At 36.3% G+C, this 10,144-nt stretch overlaps 1 pseudogene; it reads left to right on the forward strand.

Moving 5' to 3' along the window:
- Positions 1-1,735: 1,735 nt before the first annotated feature.
- On the forward strand, positions 1,736-9,529 carry LOC110700473 (annotated as a pseudogene).
- Positions 9,530-10,144: the final 615 nt, after the last annotated feature.

Here is a 10,144-nt window from a genome sequence, read left to right on the forward strand (position 1 = left end):
TGATGGGGCTTAGTGATGGTCGTGTAATTTTGAGTCTTCATCTGTTTATATAAGCTTACTAATTTTGAGTCCTCTAGGACTATGGTGGTATGTGTCTTTACTAGAAAATTAACAAGGAAATTATAACTGAGCCAGCAGCCAAAGTGGCTTGAATTTGATGAAGTGGTGGTCTTGGGCAGGGCAGCGTTGCTGTTACATTTTATTGCTGTGTTTCCATTTAATTAACACAAATTCCCCCTTTAACTTTCTGCAACTAACTGGAGCTCTTAATCTACATCCTGGCAGTGATCATTTAAAAACAACGTGATACAGATTACAGACTACTTAAATAAAATTTAAAATTTTACAAGTTATATACTTCAATCTTGATCCCTAGTGTAGTTTTACCTATGAATAATTGCGGCTTCAAGAATGTCTAAGCTTTGTGCCACCTCTGTCTCCGAATGCAATTTTACTAGCAAAGGTTCTGTTTTGTGGCTGCCTCTATTTGTTACAGTGAATGCAGATTTTACTAGCAATGGATAGTGTTCCCAACTTCCCACTGTCTGCATTCCTGAGAATTACAACTGTTATTTGTGATTTTAGAGGCACAAAAACTGCAGAATCTGTAACTCCCAAACGCTGCATGTTTTTCAGCCTGTGATTGCTTAATTATATATAAATGAGTTTTATTCTTGATTGGAAGTTGCTAGATCTCTGTATAAATGCCACTATGGGTTTGTTTTATAGCATATTCTTGAGACAGAAATGCTTGTATTTTGTAATTGTAACAGCAGCAAATAGTTTAATGGAGTTTTAAAAGTAAGGGTTGTCACATGTTGGAGTTTATGTATTAGAAAATGTGTCTTGAATGTTTTTTGAAACTGCACTTTAAGTATTTGAACTATTGGATCAGAGTAACAGCTGAAAACAATGATTCCCATATGTTAGAAGAATCAGTGTCCAGGTTGAAGGAGCACAAGGCCAAGGAAGAGGAGAGGCCTAGGGAAACAGGAGAGTTAGACCTTTTCTGGGCTACAGGAACGTGTGAAGAAGGATCCCTGCTGTCTATATTCACTGATGGAGCTGGAAAAAGGACAAAGGGGGGAGAATCACGGCATGCATAGGATGGGTCATAATGAAAGAACACACAGAGGTTGCGAGGGGAGGGAAAGTTGTGATGGCACAATCACCGCTGCAGACGGAGCTGATGGCAATCCAGGAGGGTGTACTTCATGCACAGGGATTGAGCAAGTCCATTGAGGTTTGTACAGATAGCATGGTAGCAAGGCAGTGCATCCAGCACCCTATTGATGCGCCTTGGGATATTCGTAGGTTAGCCCAGGACATTAATAGCCGTAGTAAAATTTTCGTTTATTTCTGTTGTAATAAGGTTCCTTGTACCGTTGTCTCAAGGGCCCACGTATTAGCCCAGGAGGCAAGGAAAAAACGAGGTACTTATTGTTGATTCAAAATTACTTGTTTGCGTGTTGTAAAAAAAAAAAAAAAAAAAAAAAAAACATTGTTTTATCCTGCCTATTTTCATGTTAATTTTCTCATAGCTAATTGATATTGTGGCTCTCCTCGAGTCCTCGTATATACAAATGAGAAAATGCCTGATAATCTTTTAGTTTATGTATCCCTTCGGTAAGGGAATGAACGAGGCTGTAATCAAGCACTTTGCACTAGCTAGTAGTCCACTGGATTTCTATTGCTCAATATTAAAATGAGGCAATCTGACGGTTTTAAACGGAAAATGAGGTAACAATAAGGGATGGAGGGAGTATCAAAGATTTAAGGACCGATCCATCCGTGTTAGATTATTTCCCTATGACTTGTCTTTGAATACAATGTAAATTAATACGGGCACATTCTCACATTAATACTCCGAGAATACAAATACAAGTAAATCATTGTGTGTGAGACTTTATCTTCCCCAAACAGTATTCCACCCCCCAAATTGATTTCAATGGCGGAATCAAGCAGCAACCAGATCACAACATCCGACGCCGAATTGCCAGATTTGCCGACAGAATTGTGGAGGGAGATCTTTGCTAGGCTGCCGGCGAAAACCCTAATTCGATTCAGGTCTGTTTGTAAAACCTGGTGTTCTTTAATCGATTCCTCTGATTTCATTCTTATGCATCTTCAAATTTACATCAACAATCATAGTAGAGACACATGTAGGAAAATTGATCAACTTTTCGGAATTCCTGAGAATTGTTATGGGTTGATTTTGAATAGCATTATGTTCTATAATCAAGTCATTGCCCTTTTGTATCAATGGGATACAAATTCATAACTTATTGGCCGGGTTTCGCTCCATCTTATAAGGTGTTTGGTTTCGGGTTTGTTAAGTATCCCGAGTTTTCGATTGCAGTTTATTCACTAAATGATCGCCTTTGGAGGATTAAAGATAGGTTGATTTGCCTGATGCTACAGAACAATATGCCATTAAATTTAATTTCGTTCTTGGTGAGTCAGTGGCATTCTTCAGTATGTCTTCTAAGCGTACCTGCATATGGGTTTTGGTTAAGGATAATGGAAAGTATTCCTGTAGGCTATGGTATTCTGGGGATGCGGATTTAAATGCTCTTCGGATACATTTTTCTTACGGATTTCTGGTAGATTGTATTCTTATGAATTTAGAAGTCATCAAATACAACATTTAGAAGATTATATTGATGGCCCCACATCTTTTGAGACTTATGTGGAGAGCTTAGTGTTGCACAAAGGAATCCAAGGGAAGACCAAGATTGGTTAAATTTAGACAATTGCAAGTAAAGCAATGCAGATGCTCTTAATTTTGGGCTTTTTTTGCCACAAATTGGCATCCTACCCGTTAAAAGGTTTGTTAACTCTTTTGACATTGTATGATTACTGTATGGTATTCGTGTGTTAAAACACGCTGGTTTATATATACTACCTTCGTTAATTGTTATCTGCAACTTTGAAATATTTTATATCTCACAAATAATACCCCAAAGTTGCAGATAACAATTTAATTTGTACATATAAAATATTGGTAATTTATTTTATCAAAAATAAAACTCAAAACCAGCAATTTTATCCTAAAATATATCCAAATTTTATTGAAAATTAACTTTTTTATCTTGCAAAATCTATACAACATTTTTATCCTATGTGTGATACTAATAATCTCACCTTTATGGTGAGAAGCAATAAGGATCGTTGGATTTGAAAACACACGGTCAAGATTAAATCCTAAAAACATCGGCTTTTCAAAATTTTATTAGTTCGTCTCTGCATCGTGTTTTCTCCCTCCAGGTTCCAGCACTCCTCCATTGTCATCTCTGATCAAAGCTGGTTTTCGTTAATAATTTGGTGAATACGGTGATCCTCTAGTGTATTTGCAGCATATGATCTCTACCTCTACTGGTGGAGAAACCAAAATCTATTGCAATTCTCCCTCTTTCTCTCTCTTTAATTTTCAATCCAAGCTATAGGAAACTCATATCACTCATTTAGATAATTATTTTTTAAAACATTGGTGTTCATTAGTTTTTCATGTACTCGTACTCCGGAGTTAATTTTTGATGTAGCTTTAATTAACATATTATTTCAAATGGTTTTATCAATTTTTGTGTTTCTATATTTTTTTAAATTAATCATAGTTATTGATTAATGTATCTACGATTACAACTTGGTGTATCTAATATATCAGTTTGATGTATTTGTAATGTATTTTAAATGTATATATATGATAACACTATATGATAACACTCCGTATGTTTTAAAATTTTTCATATATATAAAAGTTTATCTTAAAATTCGATAAACAACCCTGACAAGTGGTATATTAAAGGTGTTGTAAATCTTTCATTGAGTAGGATATTTATTTAGTAAAATTAGAATAATAACAAGATTTTTTTTTTTAAGGAAACTATAGGATATATTTCATGGAGATTTATATTTTAGAATTAAAATATATATATATATGATAACACTCCGTATGTTTTAAAATTTAAAAAGTTTATCTTAAAATTCGATAAACAACCCTGTCAAGTGTTTTTTTTTTTTTTTTTTTTTTTTGGTTTTTTTGAAAGAATATCAAACTTGATACTACTCTTATACTAATATGAATAATATTTGTTGAAGTCAACTATATGCAAAGTATATTCCGAATAATTTTGTTTTACCTATAATTTAATGGTGGCTTGATGTGATGCATTGATAACATATTTTGTCTAAAGATCTCTATTGTTGTGTTATATAGGCTACGCATCTCATACTTCTGTTGTCATCATCAAATGAATATCGTGGTTAAAGGTAGTTCTCTCCACTGTTGCTATTTTACTCCGTACTGCTAGTTTCTAAATAATAGTAGCAGTGGAAATTAAGATTTTATTGATTGTATAAATGTTATTTTGTGTAGGATCGTTGAAAACTGAAGATGAAGTTGTCCCTGATCTTGAAGAACCTCTTCTAAATCATGGCAACTTCGATTCAAATAGCAAGGCAAAGGCCAAAGGGTGCGAAACTGTGACTCCGTACCATAACGCTGCTCTTTTTCGTACACTCTTTTTTTCTTGGATAACTCCTTTACTTGCGTTGGGGACCCAGAAATCAACCTTAGAGCTTGATGATATTCCTCAACTCGGCCCTTCTAATAGTGTGTTTCGAGCCTTTCCTGTGTTCCAAGCTAGGCTTTTTGATGATAATGTAGGTGTTAGTAGTAGTACAAGAGTTGTTATTACTGAATTTGGGCTTGCAAAGGCTTATTTCTTGTCGATTTGGAAGGAAATTGTATGGACAGCTCTCTTGGCTATAATATACACACTAGCTTGTTTCGTTGCTCCATATCTTATGGATACTTTTGTTCATTGCCTTAATGGCCAAGAGGCGTTTAATAACCAAGGTTATGTCCTTGCTTTGACATTTTGTTCCACGACTTTTCTTGAGGCTTTCATAAATAGACATTGGATGTTTAGGATGCAACAAATTGGAATTAGGATTCGAGCAGTGACAACTGTAATGATCTACAGCAAGAGTTTAGCCCTTGCTTCTTGGTCATCACAATTGCAAGGCGACGAGGCTAGTAGTGGAAGTGGAGAACTTATCAATGTTGTGACTGTTGATGTTGAGAAAATCCAGAGTTTTATTGTGTACTTTCATGATACATGGTTAATTTTTTTCCAAATCAGTTTAGCCTTCCTAATTCTATACATCAAATTGGGACTTCTTGCTTCTATTGGTGCTTTTGTTGTAACATTAATATTTATGGGAGCAAACTCTTTATTTATGACTTGGCAGAAAAAGTTTCAAAAAAAACTAATGGAATCCAAGGATAATAGAATGAAGGCGACTATTGAGACTTTAAGGAATATGAGAGTTCTTAGGTTTCAAGGATGGGAGATGAGTTTTTTGTCCAAGATTCTTCAACTACGAAAAGTGGAGATGCAATGGTTGAAGAAATATCTATATAGTTCAGTATTGATTGATTTTTTCTTTGGGGTAGGTCCAACTTTGGTGACTTTGGTAACTTTCGGTTCTTGTATATGTTTGGGAATCCCACTTGAAATGGGGCATGTATTGTCAGCACTTGCTACCTTTCGAGTTCTTCGAGAGCCAGTCTTGCTCCTCCCTGATACAATATCCTTGGTAGTCCAAGCCAAGGTTTCGCTTGGGAGAATTGCTTTTTTTCTTTCCCTAGATGAGCTCCAAGATGATGCTTTAGAGAACCTGCCGTTGGGCTGTTCTGATACAACAGTTGAGATTATTGATGGATACTTCACTTATGATAATATGTCTTCGTCTAATACTATGGCAACATTAAATGATATAAACATAAAAGTGTCTCATGGTATGAAGGTTGGTATATGTGGTACTGTTGGTTCAGGCAAATCGAGCTTACTTTCTTGCATTCTGGGTGAAATGCCTAAAATCTCAGGGGCGGTCAAGTTGTGTGGGACAAAGGCTTATGTTGCTCAATCACCTTGGATACAGAGTGGTACGGTTCAAGAGAACATACTGTTTGGTAAGGATATGGACCAACAAAGATATGATCAAGTACTCGAAGCTTGTTGTCTTAAGAAGGACCTAGAAGTTCTTTCATTTGGTGATCAGACTGTTATTGGTGAGAGAGGAATTAACTTAAGTGGTGGACAGAAGCAAAGAATACAAATTGCTCGTGCTCTCTACCATGATGTGGATATCTATCTATTTGATGATCCTTTTAGTGCTGTTGACGCTCATACTGGTTCTCATTTATTCAAGGTTTAATCTTTTACCATTACCTTGTACTGTCTTAGAAAAATAAAAAAAAACTTTTTAAAATTCTGATTTCGTAATACTGCTTTTTGATTTTGGATTGCAGGAAGTTTTGCTTGGTCTTCTGAGCAGGAAAACTGTCATTTATGTTACTCATCAAATCGAGTTCTTGAACGCTGCTGATCTAGTTGTGGTGAGCTCAGTAACATAGTCTGCTTATCTTCAATTTGGGGTCATTAAGTCATCTAACCTTTTGTTAAACTTGTGACTACCTCAAATTTTTTGTAAGGTCATGAAAAATGGAAGGATTGTACAAGCTGGAAAGTATGATGACATTCTTGTTCCAGGGTCCGAATTTTTTCAACTTGTAGGTGCACAATATACTTCTCTGTCGTCGATACCTGATTCCAACAAGGCTGCATCTACTTCTGCAGACAATAAGAAGAGTATCATAAGTAATGAAAATGTGAATGGTGAAGTAGATGATGAGGGGGGAGCAGCTGATTCTGCACCTGTAGAACAGCTTGTAAAAGAAGAAGAACGAGAGAGGGGTAGAGTCGAGTTTTCTGTCTATTGGAACTACATCACAACTGCATATGGGGGAGCTCCGGTGATTCTTGTAATTCTGGCCTCAATTGTCTTACAAATTCTTCAAATAGGGAGCAATTATTGGTGGGCATGGGCAACTCCATCATCAAAGGATGTTGAACCTGTTTTTAGTGGATCTACTCTACTGATTGTTTATGCATCTTTGGCAATTGGCATATGTTTCTGCACCCTTGCAGTAGTATCGCTTGTTGTAGCCACAGGATATAAAACTGCAACCATACTTTTCAAAAAAAATGCTTGAAGCCATTTTTCATGCTCCTATGTCCTTTTTCGATGCTACACCTGCTGGAAGAATTCTCAACCGAGTAAGTGATCATTCCTTGTATAATATCTTTAACAATTTACTTAATACAGAGTACTTATATATAACATCCGATGTTACTAGGACTAGAGTAACCATGCTAGATGTTGATGTGTCCAAGTGTTGAACTTGAAAATAGAGGCCTTGTCAGAGTGTCGAGTACATGTCATGGGTATTTGAGGTGAAATGAATATTTTGTGGAGCTTATATCACAATAGTGACTTGGCTCAATCTTCCTGTACTGACTAGTTCAATCCACTTCCTCCCATATAGTGTTCGACTGATCAAAGTGCTGTGGAGACTCGAATTCCATCCTTACTTGAGAGGCTTATATCCCTTTCCATCCAACTTCTGGGAATTATTGCTGTGATGTCTACAGTTGCCTGGGAAGTTTTGATCATATTCATCCCCTTGATTTTCGCCTCCATATGGTATCAGGTAAGACTGTAACTTTACAAGTATACTTGTTGTTTCTGTATGCACAACTGGCACTCATTGTTAGAACATAGATTAACTAACCGAGAAATTGTCTATGGTTAAAAAAAGTAAGATCAGTACATAGCTACCATTTTGGATTTTGCTTGTTTAAACATTACTTATTTATAAGGCCCCTATTTACTTCCGAGCCTATAGAATGTTTACACTGTTCTAGTTCATATTATGAAACACTGATCATCTATCATATGCAGCAATATTATATGTGTGCATCAAGAGAATTATCACGGTTGAGTCCAGTATGCGAAGCTCCAGTCATTCAATATTTTGCTGAAACTAATTCGGGAATCACAACTATTAGGAGCTTTGATCAACAGTCAAGATTCCAGCCAACATATATGAAAATTGTTGATGCATATTCTCGACCTGAATTCCATCTTGCTGCTGCAATGAAATGGCTAATGTTGCGGCTGGATGCATTCTCTTGTATTACATTTGCCTCCCTTTTAGTTCTCTCTATGTACTTCAGAGAGAGCATAGATCCTGGTATGTATTAGTCTTTTTCGGCGTATATCTTTGTAATGGGCAAATCTAAAACTGCAAGTCTTATCTTCTTGTACAGCAATCGCAGGATTAGCTGTGACATATGGACTCACCCTCAACGGTAAGCTGTCTACGCTAGTAAGTTGTTTATGCCATTGGGAGAACAAGATGATATCAGTGGAGAGAATTCTTCAGTACACGAACGTTCCTAGTGAGGCTCCTCTTATCATACAAGAAAATCGGCCAGACTGTTCTTGGCCATCACATGGGAACATCGATATCTATAATTTGCAGGTCCGGTATGCTTCACATCTGCCACTAGTGCTACATGGTGTGACATGCACTTTTCCAGGAGGTTCAAAAACCGGTATTGTAGGAAGAACAGGAAGTGGTAAATCAACTCTGATACAAGCACTTTTTCGGATAGTTGAACCTACAACTGGTTGTATTGTAATTGATGGTATTGATATCTCAACTATTGGACTCCAAGATCTGAGGTCAAGACTGAGCATCATTCCTCAGGATCCAACCATGTTTCAAGGAACTATACGAAGTAATTTAGACCCACTTGAGCAGTACACAGATGCACAGATATGGGATGTGAGTGTTTTTTTTTTCTTTTGGTGTTTAATTGAAGGATTAACCATACATTCTTACTTGTGTATTGTATAATTTACTTATAGGTTTTGGATAAGTGTCAACTTGGAGATGTAGTCAGGAACATGGAAAGAAAGTTGGATTCTAATGGTATTAATTTCTTTCCTATCACACTTACAGTATATTTTGTAGGGTTTTTTTTTTATATGATCACATACTAATTCCAATGCATTTTTTTTCCCAACAACATATATATAGTTCATGAGAACGGGGAGAATTGGAGCATGGGTCAGAGACAACTAGTTTGTCTTGGGCGAGTATTACTCAAGAGAAGCAAAGTGTTGGTCCTTGATGAAGCGACTGCATCAGTTGACACAACCACTGATAATCTTATACAACAAACTCTCAAACATCATTTTGCAGATTGTACCCTTATTACCATTGCACATCGCATCACTTTTGTTCTTGACAGTAACACGGTCTTGCTTCTTAGTCATGGTACAATCAATTTCCCTCCATGTAAATATTGTACATTCATTTTTCTCAGGCACCAAAGTTTGATTTCTCATTGTTATTTTTAGTAATTGCCAATCCTCTTTTTTTGTAGGGCTCGTTGAGGAATATGATTCTCCTACAAGCTTGTTACAAAACAAGAATTCTTCATTCTCAAAACTTGTTAAAGAGTATATGTCAAGGTCCTCTAATTCAAGTGACCACCCTTTTTAGACTGTAGTATACTCATGAAGAATAATAGATGATGATGTTGTCTTTACTGGAAAATTAACAAAGAAATTATAACTGAGCCAGCAGCCAAAGTGGCTTGAATTTGATGAAGTGGTGGTCTTGGGCAGGGCAGCATTGCTGTTACATTTTATTGCTGTGTTTCCATTTAATTAACACAAATTCCCCCTTTAACTTTCTGCAACTAACTGGAGCTCTTCTACATCCTGGCAGTGATCATTAAAAAACGACGTGATACAGATTACAGACTACTTAAATAAAATTTAAAATTTTACAAGTTATATACTTCAATCTTGATCCCTCGTGTAGTTTTACCTATGTATAATTGCGGCTTCAAGAATGTCTAAGCTTTGTGCCACCTCTGTCTCCGAATGCAATTTTACTAGCAAAGGTTCTGTTTTCTGGCTGCCTCTATTTGTTACAGTGAATGCGGATTTTACTAGCAGTAGATAGTGTTCCCAACTTCCCACTGTCTGCATTCCTGAGAATTATAACTGTTATTTGTGATTTTAGAGGCACAAAAATTGCAGAATCTGTAACCCCTAAACGCTGCATATTTTTCAGCCTGTGATTGCTTGATTATATGTAAATGAGTTTTATTCTTGATTGGAAGTTGCTAGATCTCTGTATAAATGCCACTATGGGTTTGTTTTATTGCATATTCTTGAGACAGAAATGCTTGTATTTTGTAATTGTAACAACAGCAAA

The sequence above is a fragment of the Chenopodium quinoa genome, unplaced genomic scaffold (assembly GCF_001683475.1).
Source record: "Chenopodium quinoa cultivar QQ74 unplaced genomic scaffold, ASM168347v1, whole genome shotgun sequence".
Classification (NCBI taxonomy): domain Eukaryota; kingdom Viridiplantae; phylum Streptophyta; class Magnoliopsida; order Caryophyllales; family Amaranthaceae; genus Chenopodium; species Chenopodium quinoa.